Here is a 20,380-nt window from a genome sequence, read left to right on the forward strand (position 1 = left end):
ACAGACAGAACAGGCTGAGTAAAATGCCAGCTCTCTCCCAGGGACTGGCTGCTGGCGGAGCTGCTCAGGCCTTGTCACTCACCAGACAGGAAAGTTCTTAAGAACCACTGGCTCTTGACAGGCTGTCCAGAATCTTCCTGGGATACGAGACCAGAGAATGTCTTCATCTTATTCCTCAATGGTTAAGATTCTCCAGCAGGATAAACCTGGCCTGGATTGCTGGCTCCCCCACCTCTTAGCTGAATGAACTTGCAAAGGCTCTTGGCCTCTCTGACGATGCCTCAGTTTTCTCATTTTGTAAAATGGAGATAACCATCATGGTAGTGCCTTCCTTCCAGGGTCTGGGAAGGAAACAAATGAGGTGAGACAGGCAATGTTTTCAGCACAGTGTCTCACACATGAGCCCTCCAGGAATGTTGGTATTATTATATTCACGGTGGGATCTATGATGAGCCACTAATACAACTAGAAGTGGTGGCATTTGTAACATGATCAGAAAAAAAAAAGTGGTTGTGCTGCTGGTGGTAGTATTTTAGCTATTATCAGAAAGAAACACCACCAGCAATATAACGGCCAAAGGAAGAAAGATCAGACTTCAATGAGTGTTCCAGGGAAACTTGCTTCTTCCAAAAGTTGCATTCATCAGAGATCCTTTGCGTTTGATATTTTAAAATTAAACCATGTTTCCTATTAAATCAGATTCCAGAAATGTGCTATGTTCAATTCTGATAAATTTAGCTGTTCTCTTAAAACAGTGTCCTGGCTTTACCTTTTTCTAACTCTGTGACATCGGCAAAATTATCTACCTTGCACAAAATCAGTTTTCTCATCAATAAAATTATGTTCTGGAGCCCCCTGAGGTGATGGACTACAAACACTTTGTAAAAGTGTTAAAAACCCCTGCAGAAATGCTAGCTGCTGGACCTAGGACCTGTTACAGAAGCTCCACACCAGCTCTTGGCCATGCTTTGCGAGACATCTGCGAAGTATGTGCTCAATTAGGAAACAACAACTTGATTGTCCTATGAAGTCTGAATTCTGTATAACCTGTCATCTTCAAGGAAGGCAAAACTTGGGAGAAGGCTGTGCTCAGGAGGTACAAGCATTTAATGTGAAGAAGAATATTTGAACATCTTGATTTTAATCTTTGGAAGGTGGAGAAATTCTTCCCATTTCAGAGAAAGCATTTCTGAGAGGTTATCACAGAATCTCCTCAACTGTAGTCTCTCCTATTTCCCACACAGCCTGAAAAATCACCAAACTAATCCCAGCACAGAGGTTTTCATCTTACTGCTCCCCTCTGGAGAAGCTGCAAAGGTCCCTAACTAGCTACATAAAAACCTCCAGCTGTATAGCCTGGCATCTAACTGTCGTCCTTTATAATGTGGCCCACACTCCCCCGCCAGCCTGGTGCTTGCCTTTCTCCAGGATGTGCACCTTCTGCCCCATCCCTGCTGCACTGCCTCGCGGACAGCGCACTGAGCTCCCACTCAGGCATTTGCTCGTGCCGTCCACTCCTGTGCTTGTCCTGCGCTGCTGCATCTGTTTGGATCCTTTCTGTTCCTGTTCAGTTTTTTCCTTTTGCCCATCTGTATTTTCTTAGTCTTCTGCAGTACTTTTAGTTCAGTCCTAGATTCTTCTAGGGCCCCAATTGCACAAAGTATTCCCCGCTGGCTTTAATGACTCCTCCTGTGAGCACTGTCTGGACCACGGACCCGAGCTCTTACTGTTCCTGTGACTGGCTCACTCTCTCCCCAGTCAGCCTTGTGCTGTGGGGCCACAACCAGGATTTTTCTGTCTTGTGCATTGTGTTCTAGTCTATGACTCTTCCCAAAAAGGCTTTAGGACCACTTACAACAACAGTAACTCCGACTTCCTCCAACTGCTCTCGACCCCAGGTATGCTATGTTCTAAGGCCACATTACCACCTCTTACCGAAACCCCATCAGGGAAAAACTAGAAAGACAACCTAGCACAAATGGAAACAAGAGAAGCTGTAGCAGAAGCAGAAGGAGCCCCAGATTCTGGATCTTTCGTTTATTCATTTATTCTATCATTCAACAAAAGGTTTAAACATTATGCCCCACGTACTAGTTACATAACTGGTCCCATAACACTTCATCTACTTAGCCTCATTTGTTAGGTAATAAAATAAAAATTAAAAAAAAAAACTTTAAAAGGATAGTTAAACTTGTGTCCCTTCCTTATTGAATGTGAAATGAATTTGAAAGAGATAATTCAACATTAAAAGCCAGGACTGGGCCATGTGTTTGAAGTCTAGAGATAATCTGCAAATTAGACATTGATCTTAAAAGAGACCAGTGTTTTCTGACGTTTCTTACTATTTCATGGGCGCTAGGCTTTCATGGAAATTTGCACTTAGGAAGAGAATTGGGTAAATCTAATGGCCAACAAGCATAAAAATTAGTCAACCTCCCTGGTAATCAAGTTACTGGAAGTCATTTTTAAAAATATTTATTTATTTGAGAAAGAGAATGCATGGGAGGTAGGTTGGAGGAGAGAGAAGGGAGGAGTCTTAAGCAGACTCTATGTTGGGCTCAGAGCCCAATGCAGGGCTTGATTTAAAGACCCTGAGATCATGCCCTGAGCTGAAACCAAGAGTCAGATGCTTAACAGACTGTGCCACTCAGGTGCCCTAAATGTGGTATCATTTTTAAAGATAATTTAAAGCCACAATGATATCCCACCAAACACACAGTAGAATGCCTAAAGTTTAAAAGATTTAAAGTAACAAATACTGAAAAGGAATTGGAATCAGCAGGACTCTGACAAGTGTGTAATTTGGTACGACCATTTCAGAAAACATTTTAGCAGTTTCATAGGAAGTTAAAATGAACATCTACTCTATGACCTAGCAATTCTCCTCCTAGCTATTTAACCAGGAAAAAGAAATATATTTGTCTACAAAAAAAAGCCTTGTATAAGAATGTCCACAGCAGCTTTGCAGATAAGCAAAGACTGGAAACAAGCCAGATGTTCATGAACACGAGAATGAACTAACAAGCTGTGATAGAAAACATTGGGAAAGTACTCAGCAATAAAAAGGTAAAAAACTACAGATATCTGAAACAACCTGGGTAAGTTTCAAAAATATTATACTTCATTTATATGACATTCTAGAATCGACAGTGATGAAAATCAAATCAGTATTTGCTTTTGGTGGGGGCAGTGGTTAAAGAAAGTTGACTGGGAAAGGGCCCAAGGAAGATTTCTGGGATGACTGAAATGCTCTGCCTCTTGATATGCAAAATTGACTGATCGTAGGTATACCTAGAGTGTAGCCATTTCACTGCATTCGATGATACCTCAATAAGAAAAGCAAACTTCCAAAGATTCCAAGGGAAATGTGGGGAGATAGAAATGCTCTAAAACTGGATGGTGGTGGTGGTTGCATAACTACAGATTTACTTAAAACAGTTGAACTGTTCACTTACAATGAGTGAATTCTATGTCAATTATATCTCAATAAACTGCTAGTAGGAAAAAGAATGCATTTGATATGGAACCGAAAGTACTGTCTAAGGCAAGAAGACAAGGAAAGGAAATGGCAGGTGTACGGATTTGGACGGAAGAAGTAAACTGGTCTTTGTTGGCAGACAACACAGCCATCTACGTAGACAATCCAAATGCACCAATGACAACAACAAAAACAAAAATGGAAACCAAAAAGTGATTATAGCAAGATCATAGGACACAAGATTAATACATGAAGGTCAATCACTTTCCTATATACCAGCAAAGAAAAAGTGAAATTTGAAATAAAAAACATGATACCATTTTCCCCTAAATTCAGGAACAAGACAAGGATGTACATTTTCACACTTTTATTCAACATAGTACTAGAAGTCCTAGACACAGTGATTAGACAAAATAAAGAAATAAAGGCATCCAAATAAGTAAGGAAAAAGTAAAACTCTCACTATTTGCAGATGACATGATACTATATGTAGAAAACCCTACAGACTCCACCAAAAAAATTCTAGAACAGATAAATGAATTCAGTAAAGCCGCAGGGTACAAAATCAATGTACAGAAATCTTTTGCAGTCCCATACCCTAATAACGAAGCAAGAGAGAGAGAAATTAAGAAAAACAATCCCATTTACAACTGCATCAAGAGCAAAAACGTATCTAGGAACAAACTTAACTGAAGAGGCGAAAGTCTTTACTCTGAAAACTATAAAACACTGATGAAAGAAATTCAAGACAATGCAAAGAAATGAAAAGATACTCCATGCACATGGACTGGAAGAACAAATATTATTAAAATGTCTATACTACTCAAGGCAATCTACAGTTTTAATATGATCCCCATAAAGATACCAATAGCATTTTCCACAAAACTAGAACAAACAATCCTAAAATTAGCATGGCTCCACAAAGGAACTTGAAGAGTTAACCAATCTTGAAAAAGAAAAACAGAACTAGAGGTAATACAATTCCAGATTTCAAACTATATGACAAAGTGGTAATAATCAAAATAGTATGGTGCTGGCATAAAAATAGAAACATAGATCAAGGGAACAGATTAGAAAACCCAGAAATAAACCTACAAATATATGGCCAATTAATTTCTGAGAAAGGAAGAATTAATACACAGTGGGAAAAAGACAGTCCCTTCAACAAATGGCGCTGGGAAACTTGGACAGCCACATGCAACACAATGAAATTGGAGCACTTTCTTTCACCACACACAAAAATAGACTCAAAATGGATTAAAGACCTAAATGTGAGACCTAAAACCATCAAACTCCTTGAAGAGAGAACAGGCAACAATTGCTTTGACATTTGTCATAAAGACATTTTGTCTTTATATATCTCCTGAGGCAAAGGTAAAAAAAAAAAAAAAAAAAAAAAACACCACAATACCATTTGCATTACCACCCTCCAAAATGAAATACTTAGGTCTGACTCTTAAAAAATGTGTATGAGATGTGTATGAGGAAATCCACAAAACTTTGATGACAGTAATGAAAGAAGAATGAAACAGTTGAAATCAATATTGTCAAAATATCAATTCTTCCTAGCTTCGTCTGTAGATCCGATGCAATCTCAAAATCCCAGCAAGCTATTTTGCAGACATTGACAATGATTCTAAAGTTTATATCAAAAAGCTCATAATAGCCAACACAATGTTGAAGGAAAAAAAGGAATTCGGATTCCCATAATGCTATGGGATGCCTTCAATTCCTAATATACTATAATAATCAAGACAATGTGATATTAATAAAAGAAGAGAAAATAGATCTGTTAATTGGACAGGGTAGAAATAGGCACACACAGTAACAGTCAACTGGTCTTTGACAAAAAAGCAAAGACAAAGCAATTTGAGCAAGGACAGTCTTTTTAACACACAGTACTGGAACTGAACATTCATATGCAAAACAACAAATCCAGACACAGATCTTACACCCTTCCCAAAAATTAACTCAGATTAGATCAGAGACTTACATGGAAACCAGCAAACTATCAAGCTCCTAGAAAACCATGTAGGAGAAGACCTAAGATGGCGCAGGGCATAGAGATGACTTTTTAGATACAGCACCAAAGGCACAACCCATGAAAGTAAAAGCTGACAAGCTGAGCTGCATTCAAATGAAAAATGTATGCTCTTCAAAAGATACTGTCAAGGAATGAGATGACAAGCCACAGACTGAGAGAAAATATTTGCAAAAGACACATGTGACAAAGAATTATTATACAAAATATACAAAGAACTTTTAAAACTCAACAACAACAAAACCCCAAACAACCCAAATAAAACAATGGGCCAAGACCTTAACAGACACCTCACCAGAAAATAGGCCTATGAAAATATATGTCATGTTGTCTGTCATCATGGAAATACAGAGTAAAATAACAATCAGGTGTCACTACACACCTATCAGAGTGGCGAAATTCCAGAACACTGACCACACCGAGAGCTGGAAAGGACGTGAAGCAACAGACACTCCCATTCACTGCAGCTGGGAATCGAAGTAGCACAGCTCCTGCAGAAGACAGCTTGACTTATACCTATTTAAGTATACTTGTACTTAAACTTATTCTTATCACATGACCTGGCAGTGGAGCTCCTTGGTATTTACCCAAAGGAACTGAAAACTTACATCCACACAAAACCCTGCACGCACAGACTTGACAGCAGCTTTCTCCGTAATGGCCAGCACTTGGAAGCAAACCCAGATGCCCTCTGGTAGGCAAATGGACAAAAAAACAGTGAGGCGTCCAGACAATGGAACAGTATTCAGCGCTAAAAAGAAATGAACTATTAAGCTAAGAAGAGACATACAAAAACCACAAATGTACATTACTAAGTGAAAGAAGCCAGTCTGAAAAGGCCTCCTACTGTGTGATTTCAATTATATGACATTCTGGAAAAGGAGAAACTCCAGAGACAGTGAAGAGATCCAGGAGTTGGTGGAGGAATGGAGGTGAGAGAAGAGATTAACAGGCACAGCACAGGACTTCAGGGCAGTGAGAACACGCTGTCTGATACTACATGATGGAGACATGCCATTATCTACCTGTCCAAACCCACAGAACCCACAGATGCCACAGTGCACCCCAAGGAAAGCTAGGGACTGGGAGCGGCTGTGATGTGTCAGTACAGTTTCAGCGGCTGTAACACACCTAGCACTCTGCAGGGAGATGGGCATGCCTGGGGGCAGAGAGCGTACAGGAATCTCTGTACCTTCCTCTTACTTGTGCTACGAACCGAAAACTCCTCTAAAAATAATGTCTTCAAAAATAACGGGCATGGGGCGCCTGGCTGGCTCAGTCGGTTGAGAATCCAACTCTTGATTTTGGCTGGGGTCATGATCTCAGGGATCCAGCCCTGCGTGGGGCTCTGTGCTCACTGAGGAGTCTGCTTGAGATTCTCTCTTTCCCTCTCCCTCTGGCCCTCCCTAGCCCCATGCCGTCGCGCTCTCTCTCTGAAATAAATAAATATATATATATATATATATATATATTTTTTTTTAAATGGGCATGGTTACTGGAGTGCAAGGGAAAAAAATAACTCACAGATAGGGGTACCACTTTTCTTCAGGGCAGTTTGAAGATGTATATCAAGAGCCTTAAAGTAAGAACCCTCTGTCCGAGCAATTCCACTTCAGAAATCTGCCTCCATAATAAAGGACATGAACAAAGATGTTGTCTTAAAGATGTGTATTGACAGGGAGAGGGGGGTGGGGTTATGGACATTGGGGAGGGCACGTGCTGTGGTGAGTGCTGTGAAGTGTGTAAACCTGGCGATTCACAGACCTGTACCCCTGGGGCTAATAATGCATTATATGTTTATAAAAAATTAAAAATTTAAAAAAGGCGTATATTGAGCCACATTATCACCTACAATAGATAAAAATCAGGAGCACTTACCACTTAGCCTATTAACGAAATAAATGTGTATGAACAGTAGCCATTATAAAAATGTTGCAAATTAATATTTATCAGCATGGAAAGCTGTTCACAACACGCTAGCAGAAAAAACCAGGTTGGAGGAAATGTGCAAAAAATAGCATAATTAGTATACTAATAGAATGCTAGAGTGATTTTAGTGTTAGGTAGCAGTATTATTACAGAGAGTTCAATTAAGGTACTTACCTCTGGGTGGAGGAAACTATGGAGGTAAACAACAATTTTTCCATAACAGTTAAATGTGCCTTTAACAGAAGAAACATATATGTATTTTTCAAAATCTTTAAAATGACTTAATAATGGGGGAAGACAGGCAGGGTGAGACAATAGTACGTCTGTGATAACTAGGAGGTTCTAAGCGAGCTTGGTGGGTGTTACTTTATGCGATAGATGTGTACAAATCAAGCTGCATTCTCCGTTATGCTAATGGAAGAAAAATCTGAAAGCATAAAGAAGCACTTAATCATGTGAGTAACTATTGCCTCATGTTTCTGTCTTAGAAGTTCATATGGTTTTAACTTTCAGATTTGCTTAAAGCAGAAACCACCCAAATCATTACTTACCCTTTTGTCATATCCTGGTCCAACGGTTCATCTCAATCATTTCAAGAGAGCCCTAGGGGTGGGCTGTGTTTCTGCTTCCCCGGCTGGCAGGGTGCGACCACTTCCTCAGCCATTCTGGGGACAGCCTGAAAGGGCAGAATTCACATGCTGATAGATTTCGGCTGGCTTCTGGAATAAGTGAAACTTGGGCCCATAAGCCGTCAGTGTTAGCCTCTAACATGCTCTGATCGGGAAAAACCGCGATCTCCAGGTAGAGAAAAACAAAGAAGCAGGCCCACGTGAATAAGCATTGACCACAGAACATTCCTGGCAACACGTGGGTAAAACGTCTCAAGTGCACCCATCTCCAGAATGCTCCTGCTGTAGGGATGGGTCACCTCGGCCTGGCACTGTCCCCACCTAAAGAAAGAGCGACTGGGTAACTTGGCCAAAGTCATATCCAAACTCAGTAGTGAGACTCTGGTTAGGATCCTCTGCTTCCCAAAGCGCCAGCGGTTCCCCTAAGCACAGCAGACCGTGCGGCGGGATGGAAACACTACCAGCCTCGCAGTCAGGAAACCTGGTTTCCAAGTCGGCTTTGTCGCTTCGTTAGCCACGGGATCCTGGGCACGCACCTACCCTTTCGGGGACCGTGCCTGTCTGCCTACAACATGAGGTTCTGCTAGAAGACATTCCGGGGCTCTGCAGATCAAAGAGCCTGCAGTTTCTAAGGAGCCCATCCCTTCCCCTGCCGCGTCCCTGTGGGTTTAGTCCTCGCGGCATTCTGGCCCCTCCAGCCTCCTTCGGTCCACTGTTCCCTTGGGCACACCTGACCTGGGACCTCCAAGCAACGCAAGGTCAGAAGGAAGTCCCCTGAGCTTCGGAACATTTCTCATGCTGCTGTGACTATTTTAGCTAGAGTCATGTTGTTGTTTTTTTTTTCTGCCTCAACAGGGTAACGAGGCACACACGCATCGGTAGACAGAGCACCACTGAATGCACTCTGCAAACAGAAGTTTAATTTCCTTTAAACAGACGCCAGGCGCCTGCACATGCACGGAGTCAGGAAGAGCGATCTCCTGCCTCTCCCAGGGGAAGGGGCGGCCCGGGTCCTCGGCCCGCGAGGAAGAAGAACGGGTTCTGCCACATTCAGCTAAGCCAAAAGGCAACCCACATGAGAGGAGAGGCAGCAGAGAACTAGGCTGTTATCAATCAATTTTCAACTTCACTTAACTTTATTGGCATGACAAGGTAGACACATGCCAAAGTCAATACAGAAGATCTGTGTGCCTAAGGCAGGCTTCGGTGCTAATGGAGCTTTTAGTGCCAGACACTGTCCTCGGAAGGTTTCCCAACATCCTCCTTTGTCTCTGGTGGCCACATGTTGTGGCTGTGATCTTGCTACTGAAGGTCACAAGATTAAACTAGCTTTGGGCACTGAAACCAAACGAAGGGTCTTCTCTCCTGAAACCTTTTACACTACTGAAACCCCTTGTGAACTTATGTTTTTATCTAACATGGACTACACAATAATAAAAATAAACAAGTATTTTCATATAGGATATTGTTAACATTTTTCACTTCCTAGGCAGGTTTTTAAAGTAAAACTTATCACTAAGAAAACTACCTAAAATTTCCTTATCAAAAATTCTTGCTATAATGTTTATATTTCTAGTGGACATATAATTAAGTTGTTAACATCTAGGGATATTTTTTAGAGATTTATTTATTTATTTGAGAGAGAGAGAGAAAGGGCATGAGCAGGGGGAGGGGCAGAGGGAGAGGAGAAAGCAGATTCCCTGCTGAGCACAGAGCCCAAATATCTAGAATCCTTGTGCAAAGTACCTCCATCCAGAGGAGAAATGGGGAAATTATTTTTTTCTGGTTGAATGATTTTTTTTTCATAATCTTAGTGGCACAGATATGTGCGATATTATATCCACCAGGAGCCCAGCCCAAGCTGCCAGGCCAAGAAGCACTTACAGACAATAGATAAAATCAATCATGAACAGATCATGACTCTGGCCAGCAAGTATGTGATAATGGATAAGCTTAATGTTTAAACAAATATTTGTTTTCAAGGAGGCAAAAGGTGAACATATAACATATGTTTCAGATATAATACAGATATGGCATTTTCAGATACAACACAGGTGTGGCCTAAGCCTGCAATTTGGAGCACATGACCCATACACCAGACACCTTCACCTGGTAGCAGCGTGCATGAATTATAGAAGTACTATTTCTTGCAAGCCTCCCATATTAAATAATTGACAAAATAAATACAATTGTACCTGTAAAATCTAGAATATTGAAGCTGTCAGGAACCCACTGAATCAGTTAGTGTAATTGCTCTCATTTTACAAAAACTGACATCCAGATGTTTTGGTTTCCTGTTTGCTTAAGGGCAACATTCCACAACTAACACGATACTGGAATTCAGGTGTCTCAACTCTCAGAGCAGTGAATGTTCCACTACGTAAGGACCCTACTGCACACTTGGATTCTGTACTTTGCCCTCGACATGTTCATAAAAGTGAAAACTCACGTCTATAAAGAGGCCAATGTCCACCAACAATAAATAAACCAATAAATATTATCCTATTTTCCATGTCTAGCAATTCACTTGTTCATTTCACTGTTCTTCTAAGTAAAGGCATTGGTTGGTTGGTTGGGTTAGTTGGTTAAAGATACTGAAAACCAAGGAGTAATCAAAGCCTTCTTCATTCTGTAGGTTTAATAAGCATTTGCAAAGGAAGGTCACCATTATCACTAATACAATCACAATATCAGTTATATGAGAAAGAAGATATACATATATGTATGTATCATATATATGATATACATGTGTATCACTTATGTGGCCTTCTTGTCTTTGAAACATGTAAGCAGTTGTTTAAAAATTACCTTTATCAGGGGTGCCTGGGTGGCTCAGGGGGTTAAAGCCTCTGCCTTCGGCTTGGGTCATCTCAGGGTCCTGGGATCGAGTCCTGCATCAGGCTCTCTGCTCCGCGGGGAGCCTGCTTCCCCTTCTCTCTGCCTGCCTCTCTGCCTGCTTGTGATCTGTCTGTCAAATAGATAAATAAGATCTTTTTAAAAAATTACCTTTATCAAAGTGTATCTGCGTGGCTACTGGGAGTGGAATAGCGGGACTGACCCATTAGAGAACCCACAACTCAACTCTCAACTTCTCTTTCCCCTCAGTCAAAGGCCTTGGGGAATTAACAAGATTCCTGAGTCAGGACCCCAAGTATTTCTCTGCACTCCAGGTGTGGTATGTTTGAGACCCTCACCGGTTTTAAAGATATTAATTAAGGGACTGGGAGGATGTCACAGACTGGGATGAGCCAGCCCGGCTCTCCGTCTACAAAGCGTTAGGAGCTGTTATCCAGAAGACTAGCACACCATGCTTTGATCAGGGAAATTAAAATATTCTCCCAAGATACGCTATTTGTATAACATTTTCCAAATTGAATTCCGGTTGCAGAAATATTTTTGGCAAGTAAACAGCAGGGGGACAAGAGCCTGGTCTGTGCCAGCTTTGCTGAACTCCAACAGCCAGGATGGAAAGTCTGGGCTAGAGGAGGCTATGCCGGTGCTGGGGGGCCCGAGCCCATGTGAGGAGAGGGAATGCTCGCTGGGCAACAGGTCTTCCACCACGAGCACCTCCTGTCTGCTCTCCAGACTCCAAGGATAGAGCGTGGCTCCACAGAGAGGTACCATTAAGTCAGAGACGGTGAGGTGAGGAGGAGGAACCAGGATTGGGGGCCCAGAGAATGTGAGGGAGGGGCAGTGGGGACGGGACCCTGGGCCTTCTGGAGGCTCCGCTGGGGTCCACACTGGAGCCAGCCCGGACCACAGCTATCTCCTGGTGTTGCTACGGTCTGGCCCATCACTCATGGCGAGGTCCTGGCGTTCCACCGAACAGAAACAATTTCACATGACAGCAGAGCTCTCGGTGACTCTGATGGAGCAAGGCCCAAATAAGAGGGCTCTGGGGCCATGTCTGAACCAACCAGAATGTGAGCATTGTCCCAGCCCCCCAGTGAGCTACACCCCTCTCTGGACGAACAGGAATGACTGCTGTTTCTCCACTGATTGCGTCTTCAGCTTCATTCCAGGGAGCCTCCCCAACATAGCATTATCTCCACTTCCTGCCAGCAACCGATTCAGAGCAAAGTCTGCTGCTTTGAGCTCTGCCCCAAAGCAGCTGACAAGGGCAAGCCCAAGTGCTTCCTAAGTGCTTTCTAGCACCTTCTGGCCCAAGCACCCTGCAGTCACCCACAGTGCACGAGCTCTTTCTGTGCAACTGGCAATAAATGCAACTTGTTCAGGTACAGGTGTGTCCCCGCCTGCCTGCGACACCCGCCTGCAACTCAACGGCCAAGTGACAGCCATGTCTGCCCTGTGCCAAGCAGTGTGCTGGCTTTTGGGCTCACAGCTCAGAACAAAACAGTGTGTCCTGTCCTACGCAGACCGCCCACAGCCTGATGGGGGATGCAAGGAGCAGAACCACCTCAGGAGTCATGACCAAATGAAATGCAACAGGCTACCCAAGAGATGACCCTGACTGCGCCATGATGCAGAGACTCTGAAGAACGGAGAACCCTGTCGAGATCAAATGTGCTATTAGCAAGCAGATGAATCTCACAGACCTCAACGTGCCATCAAGGGTGAGCTACTTGCAAACATATTTACAAATTTTAAGGCGTCAAGGAAAGGCAAGGTCCAGTCAAGCGGTCTCCAAGAACAGGAGCCGCAGACTTCCTTGAGGGAACAAAGACTTCGACCAAACGGCAGGGGACTTGGGAGAGTCGCCTCGTTAGCGTGAAAGTCTGTGACTTTGTACCCAATCCCGGTCCCCAGCTGGCCCCCATCTTGGCCAGCACCCCATCGGTGAGCCGTGCGGCGGATGTCTCCCTGGATTGGATGTGTTTCTTCCCACCAGGGGGACTGAGCGCTAACTACAAAAAGATCTCAGAGGCCGAACCATAGGCTTTCTAATTTTACATCAATGATTATAAATTGTGCGTGTTTGCGGTTTGGGGTCTTAAGTTTTGAGGGAACTGGGCCAATCAGAGTGGGAGCCTTGTAATGCCAATTTAAAACCTGACTGAGTAATTCATGTGGAGTTTTTACGATTTTAAGTGGAATTCTTACTAAGTTTATTGGAAGGTGTAAGAGAACTCTTGGACCTTGTATTTATAAATTTGAGGGCCTATATATGTGTAAGCATCGACGTACTCTAGAAAGCTTCGTTTGTTAATTCAAATACATATGTGCATGCATGTGTTTTATATGCACGTTCGTGCATGTGTGAGTGTGAATAAAATTTTTAATTATGGCTTAATATATTTGGAAGTAATTAACTCACTTTATGCAAGGGCCCATGCTCGGCCAGACTAAGAAAATAATTCCGTCTGTAAGCTGAACTAAAACAAGTGTTTTTCTAATTTCAGCTTTAATAAGGGGATTATGAATTTTTAATCCAAAAAGCAAACCTTTGAATAATGTTTTCTGTGCCTAAAAGACAGCTAGACAAAAGACAGCTACCTAGAAACTCATGTGAACACAAGCAAATGCCGTAAGTGCTGGGGTGGGAAGGAGAAACGCTGCCCAGGAACAAGCAGGGGGCCCGTCGGGACCTGCGGCGGAGGACCCTTCCGGAGGAGGCACAGGTAAGCCAAGAAGGTGTGAAGACGGAGGGAGGGCGGGCGGAGCCAAGCACGTTGGCTCATTTGCATATAGGAGGCAGACCAGCACAAAGCTAGGGGCCCAGCCAAGGAGCGAACAGATCCCGATCCCTCCCCTCCTGGAGAAGCCAGTAGGTAAGAGGGAGCTCCTGACTCTTGGGAGAATAGAAAGAAATTCATGGCACAGAAGCTTATCCCTGGTGAGTCGGAGGGCCATCCCGCTCATTCCCGGGGGGGGGGGGGCAGACCCGGTGTGCACAGGTGCACGCAAAATGCCTACCCTGGTGTTGGACACCAAGAGGTTCCCAGCAAAACACTTCTTTCTTCTTCATTTTTAAGTTCTTTTTGCTTTGGGGATCGGAAGCCTATTCGTATATCAAATATTTTAAACTTTCCTGAGGCTTAAACACTGGAATTACCGAACTACCAACCCTTTCACCCAAGGGCCCCCTGAAACCTGATCCAGGCTGTAAGCAAATAAGCAGCCCGACTTTTGCAGAAGGCTGAGGTTCTGGGCTGCAGAAACGGGCGTGATGGCTCGTGAAGGGCCCTGAAGACCCGCGGGGGACGGACCTTATCTCTCCGCAGCCAAGCTTCGGCTGAATCTTCTGCAGATCACTTATCTTTTTAAAAGAGAAAATAGATCCTATTTTCTAAAGACCAAATGAGGAGTGAGGAGGTTGGGAGTGTCTGGGTCAGAAGGTCTGGGAGCGTAAAACGCAGGGACCATGTGTGGCGAATTCTGACGGAATTAGAACGAGAACAGAAGAGGCTCGGGATGACGGCTTGAGCCCCTGCAACCCGCCTGATTTACGCCGCGACAGAGGCCGTGGCTTACCCAAACAAAGTGCTTTATAAGGAGAACAGCAGGTCTGGAATTTACAGAACCCATTTTCAGTTTCATCGGCTGCAGCCTTCAAATAGCTCTACCCCGCCTCTCGTGTCTAATGGAACAGCTGTGCCTCTCGGGGGAAAGGATTGAGAAGTGCTCCCTCCAAAGATCCCCGGGACACCATGCAATGGGTTTAAAGAACCGTTTCCATCAGCGTGGGCAGACCCTCTGCATGTGTGTGCGATGTTCGTCCGAGGTTATCAGGACATCGCAGCCTCTCGCTCCCGCCAATGCCATGTGAGATGGTCTGGTGGCTGCATGAATGTTATCTTCACATCTCCGTAGAATAGAAGAATTGCCCCTGTGTTTCATGTCAACAATGGTCGAGCCAAGCTGCCTTTGACGTCCCCGGAGTTATCTGATCACCCAGATGACACTGAACAGAGCTAGACCACAGGCAGTCGGCCGCGCGGCCCTAACATCTGCCCAAGGCCGGCAGCAAGGGTTCCAGGGGTTCTAAGAGCCTCCAGCTCGGTCCAGTCTAGCACCTGTCACTGGCTTACCATGCCACCCTGGGTCACTGACTTCCCCATTCAGTGCCGTCTGTGAACGTGCATCAGAGCCCGCCGTGTCCTTCGGCCCCTCCTCCGGCCTCTCTGGCTCCTCCGCTCCTCCTCCCTCCCCCCATCTCCTCCTCCTGCTCCTTCTTCTCGCTCGTCCTCGCTCCCTCCCTCCCTCTCATAAAAGAAGATAATGTCTGGAAGGTGCTTTGAGCTCCTTGGAGATAGAGGGTCTATAAATGTGAGCTGCTACACTGTTACCATGGAGACGCTCACAGAACACTGCGCTCCACGGCTGCGTTTGCTGGGCAGCATTCTGGCCTCCTCGCCCGCTGGCGTCTTGAGGCTGTTAGACAGTCAATGATTTCTCAAAGCAGCGCAACCAGGTAGGGGTGGGGACCGAGAGAAGAGCTTGTCTGTAACTCAGCGGCTCTCCATGTCCATCCCGAACAATCATGCTTCCATCTGCTGGAGCAGAGGATCACGCGGTTCCCGCGGGAGTCGCTCTTCACGCCGCCGCCGACAGGGAGAGGCGCGCCACCCAACAAAGGACGCTGATCTACAGCAAGGTTCAGGCAAGGAAGAATTCCAATGACCTTCAGAAATGACCCGACATCCGTTTCCGAAATCTGCTCTCACTCCTGACTCCGCTACCTCAGACCCATGGCTAGCAAAGTGTCGGGGTGAAGAGTGCACATTCCGGCCAGTCCATGGCCTTCTAGAAAGCAGGAGCTGTGCCTTCTGCATTTCGGCCTCTGCGAGGCCTAGTACAGGACCTGGCACACAGCAGGTGTGGAGATTTGTGAAAAAGAGAGGAGAAGTGGCTGCAGCTTCTGTTACACGCGAGCGGACAGTGCTATTGAGTAAGCCGCATGCCGTCAGCGCTGGCTTGGACTCCAGTCCCAGGGTCTGCTTTCTGCCCCCCACCCCCGCCCCCATCCGTGCGGCAGTGAGGCACGGCAGTCCTGCTTTCCTGGATGGTCCTGGGAAAGTCACTCTACGGCTCAAAGCCTGATACGGGACAGTAGCGTACCCTAACTGCTAACCAAACAGCGGCGAAAGGACCCGCTGCAAAGGTAAGGAGTGGAAGCCGCAGGAAAGGGTCGCTGTTCGTTGCAGGCAATGCTGTGACCTCCAGGCGCGCGTTCCAGGCCTCAGATGAGCAAAGGCAAGGAAATCGGAACGGGCTTTCCAGTCAAACCAGTCAAAGAATTCAGCGGCTGAGCCCTGCCCCTTCCCACCTTCCCTGAGCCGCAGGACTCCCATCTGTAGGGTTCGAGTAACAGCACTTACCTCATGGGTTCGAGGTGTGGGTTTAAAGAAGGAAGCAGGCGGACCTGTAGCCCCGTGGCTGGCACCCGTCAACGATGAACACACGTTCGTTCCGTCCCACTAGTTTGGCCGTACGCGTGGAGAGAGCCGCCGGCTCTGAATAATGCATTGGCTCGTTTATTCCAAAGGCCAGGCAGATGTTTCAGATTCCCCCATGATGGGGCACGTGGTGGTCCCACCTTTGGGCAGGGGCCGTGGGGAACTTCAGGGCCAAGAGAAAATGCGCAGGTGCACCCAGAGAGCCAAGCAGAGGAGCTGCATAGCTTACAGGGCCCACTGCAAATTGAAAACGCTGGGCCACTTGTGTATAAATTACTGGGAACTTCAAGGGGGAACAGCAGCCATTATCCCCGCGTGAGTGCCAAGGCTGCATCGCACGGAGCCAGCCCTGGACCTCGGGGAAGGTGGAAGCTTTGCCGCGTTGCCAAAGGCTGCTTTTGCCGTCACTGTGGGTCTCACTCAGTTAGAGAGGGCAGAGTGGTTCCCACAAACTGCTTGGACACACGGAATTTATCTTCTGAGCTAAAGCTAATCTGTAGTAAAGGTCATTTCAGGAGCAGGGAAAAGCTCATAAAAACACCAAAATTCCTACTGGAGCAAGTTATGACTGGATAGTGGGACCAGAGGCGCGGGGCTTCCTGTGACCTCACTCACGGGGCTGTAGAGGGAGGTCGGATTGCAAAGCCTATGAAAGACAGCCACCGTTTATTCAGCTGCTATTTAATAAGCCCCTGCTGTATACAAGACAAGACGTCAGGCCATGTCAGGGAAACAGAGAGAGATTATCTTTACGATGTCTAACATCCCTTCCAGTTCCAACATTTGAGGATCCCTTGACAAAGACCTGGCGCCTACCTTTAAGAAACTTAAGTCTAGGGCAACAGCAAAACAAAACTGAATTTGCTCTGGATAGAAGGTCTTCAAGTGGGGTATTTAAAATCTATCATTTATATTTATGTTTATGTATATGTGTCTGTGTGTGTTCCTACCTGCTAAGATTTTTATATGGTCATTCACCTAGATTTTCACTGAGCCCTTCAAAGATTGGGAGCACTGTGTTTTTTGTGGGTTTTTCTGTTTTGTTGTTTTTCAATCTGGTCGTTAAACTAAGTCACAGGGAAGACAGTGGATTCTCCCAGAGTCAGAGAATAAGGTTATGGCAGAACATTCCACCTCCAGATAAATCCCTGAGCCCATTCTCAGTGGTTCCCCCTCTTCTTCTCTCTCTGCCCCCATACAGGACGTGATTAAAGGGGGCTCCTTCCTTCTCTGTTGCCAGCGTACAGCTCTTAACGGAAGACTCTTCTCGTCAATGGGCTGAAGCTAATTCTGAGCACAGGATCTAAAACAACAGACAAACCTCACTCAGATTCTGCCTCCACCCCTTGTTAGTGACCAGTGCTCTGAGAAAGTCACTGTCTCTCTGACGCTTCCATTTTCTCATAGGTTGAAATATTCATTCTTCTCCAGTTTCTTCGGGGATTACAAGCATCTAGCCGTTCCTGGCACACGGAGCCCACCCCCACACCTCCGCTTTCCATCCCTTCCGCAGACCCTACGGTGAACAGAAGGTCATGGCTGTCGTGGTCCCCTTACTTCACTGCGACACACGGCCCACGGAAGGATGGCACGGCAAATCACCCAGAGGCAGAGCCAAGAAACCCAGGGTGGGGAAGACAGGCGTTGAGCTGATTAATGCTGACCTATGTTCAACTTCATGTGTGTGAACTCTCACTGAGGGGCTCCTCCGGCCCCTCCGTTGATTGCAAGCCCACACTGGACACAGCCCTGGGCAATCCTGGTGTTTATTTGACCCAGGCATTAAAGCGCAGGTTGGAACTGTTGCCTTAAAAGCTGGAGAAGGAAACCGGGTTGACAGAGGAGAGACCCAAGAGTTCTACCCATTCTTCCAGGAAGCGGGACCCTGAGCTCATAGACCCATCCGCCATGCTAAGTGAGAGGTGAAAACCACAGGAAGAAAACTAAAAGGCATTACTTTCCCCAGGCTGCTACCCTGAAATGAGGGTACGGAGAGGCGACTATGCAAACCAGCACCCGGCTCGAGTAACAAAAACCCCTAACAAACCAGGGCTAACAGTCAAACGGGCTGAAAATTCCCCTGCTACAGAGTCCCCCGCTGCAGAGTCCCACGCAACCAGAAGTCCCTAAACCTCAGGGAGCCCCGAGTACCTGTGCACGGCCGAACGGCCCTCGGAGGGAAGGGGCGCGGGGTGTGGGGCTCCTGACGGCCCAGGTCCCGCCCGCAGGGACGTGGAAAGAGACCGAAGGCTCCCGCGTGGTACATTCCCCGGGCTTGCCTGGGCTCAGAGCCGTCCGTGGGCCGGTCTCCTCTCACCCCACCTCACGGCCGTCCTGCGGTCACCACCGCGCACCCTCCCCTGCGTCGGTGTGTGGGGCTCGCTTCGAGCCCCCCACCTGTCACCTTACCTTCATGTCAGCCTTCGCTAAGGTCTGAGGGATTTAAGGGGCCCCGCTCTGATCCGCAGCCTCGGGTAACAAATAGGAGTTTCTCACTCAAGCTAACCCAGGAGAAGGGGGGTTTTCGTCTAAAGACAGATCTGGGAATCCTGGGCCGGCGCTGGTGCGGCAGCTGGCCCAGGAGAAGCCAGGGCGCCTCTCCCAGGGCTCGCTCGTCCCTGCTCCTTCGCGACAGGCCCCGCGGCCATCGGTGAACCCGCACCGCCCCGCAGCACCCCCCGCAGCTGGCCATGAGAACGCGGGTAACCAGCACAAAAGGAAGTGAAATGTGTAAATCTGGCAACATCGTCTTGAAGTCAAACCCCCGTCCTGGGTTTCCTCCCCGCAGGAGGACCCGGCCCGCATCAGGCCAGGGACAGCCCGGAGAGAAGCCGCACTCGCACGTCGGGAGAGCAGGTCCCGGACCCTGCGCGCCGCGGACAGACCCGCGTCGCCCGCCCCACCGCTCCCCCGCCGGCCGCAGGAGAGACAAACGCAGGCTCCTGCCCGAGCCCCGTCACGGCTGGGTCTCTGACAGCGGCTTCGCAGGCGGCTTCCCCAGCACGAGGACGGACGGACGGCGCAGACAGAGCTTCCCGCGCTCCAGGCCGCCCCGGTCCCCTCGGCCGCAGCAGGTGGAAATGGCTCCAACAACAGCCGTTTCTCCGCTCACCGTCCTGGAAGCAGGCGTTGGAGCTCAGGGCCGGCGCCGGCTGGGAGCGGGGCAGGAGCAGGCCAGGGGCTCCTCCAGGCTGGTCCGGCCGTGTCTCCGCGGGCCGAGTGGCTCTTCTGGCCTTATCGTGTCCCCCGAGGCCCTGGCACCGAATCCCAGCACACAGGGTGGGGGGCAGGGCTTCAACCCATGATTTGGGGAGGAGGGGACCCAACATGCACCCACAGCAGAGGCCGTGAGCAAAACACCAGGGGCGCAGCCTGTGGGATGAGCTTCACGGGTGCTTCACGGGAGGCCGAGCGGCGCGTCCCACACTCTGCAGCGGCTTCACGCTTCCAGGCACGCGTCGTTGGTTCTTAGGCACCGGGGGCTCAGGGCTCAGGGCATCTGCAGTCACAGCACAGGACGGCTGTACGCATCCCCATGGTCTTGGTCCCCAGCCCTGGGCACACATCAGGATCAGCGAAGGAGCGGCTCCCACGGATGACCGGCTGCCCCCCCGAACTGCTGACTCGGCGGGGCTGCCGCGGGGCCTGCGACTTTACACGTCTCACGGGGTCCCGAGCGGCGCTGATGCTGCTGGTTGGGAGAGGACATGAGGGGGCTGCTCAGTGTCAGCCTGCTGTCCCTCGGGTCGCCCAGCCAGCACACAACTGTCACAAGCACCGACCCAAAGTCCCGAAGCTGCTGCTGCTGGAACACCACGCACCGTCCGCCCGCCCGTCTGAGCAGATCAGAAGACAGAGACGCATTTCCACTAGCGACGTGGCGAGTGACCAGATGCGCCCTTGATGCAACAGACCTTACTAAGTGCTGGTTTTGTGTCAGGCGCTG

The 20,380-nt window shown here is 47.5% G+C and overlaps 1 long non-coding RNA gene across 6 annotated transcripts in view; it reads right to left on the reverse strand.

Moving 5' to 3' along the window:
* LOC131814551 (uncharacterized) overlaps window positions 1-20,380 on the reverse strand; it is a 132,463-nt gene that overhangs the window by 103,035 nt on the left and 9,048 nt on the right. For all 6 annotated transcript variants that reach the window (XR_009347325.1, XR_009347324.1, XR_009347328.1 and 3 more), the window contains 2 exons: window positions 10,886-11,045; window positions 8,000-8,124 (listed from right to left, as the gene is read on the reverse strand). This is a non-coding gene — a long non-coding RNA (uncharacterized LOC131814551). The remainder of the gene's footprint in view (window positions 1-7,999; window positions 8,125-10,885; window positions 11,046-20,380) is intronic.

This window comes from Mustela lutreola, chromosome 14 (genome assembly GCF_030435805.1).
Source record: "Mustela lutreola isolate mMusLut2 chromosome 14, mMusLut2.pri, whole genome shotgun sequence".
In the NCBI taxonomy this organism is placed as follows: Eukaryota; Metazoa; Chordata; class Mammalia; order Carnivora; family Mustelidae; genus Mustela; species Mustela lutreola.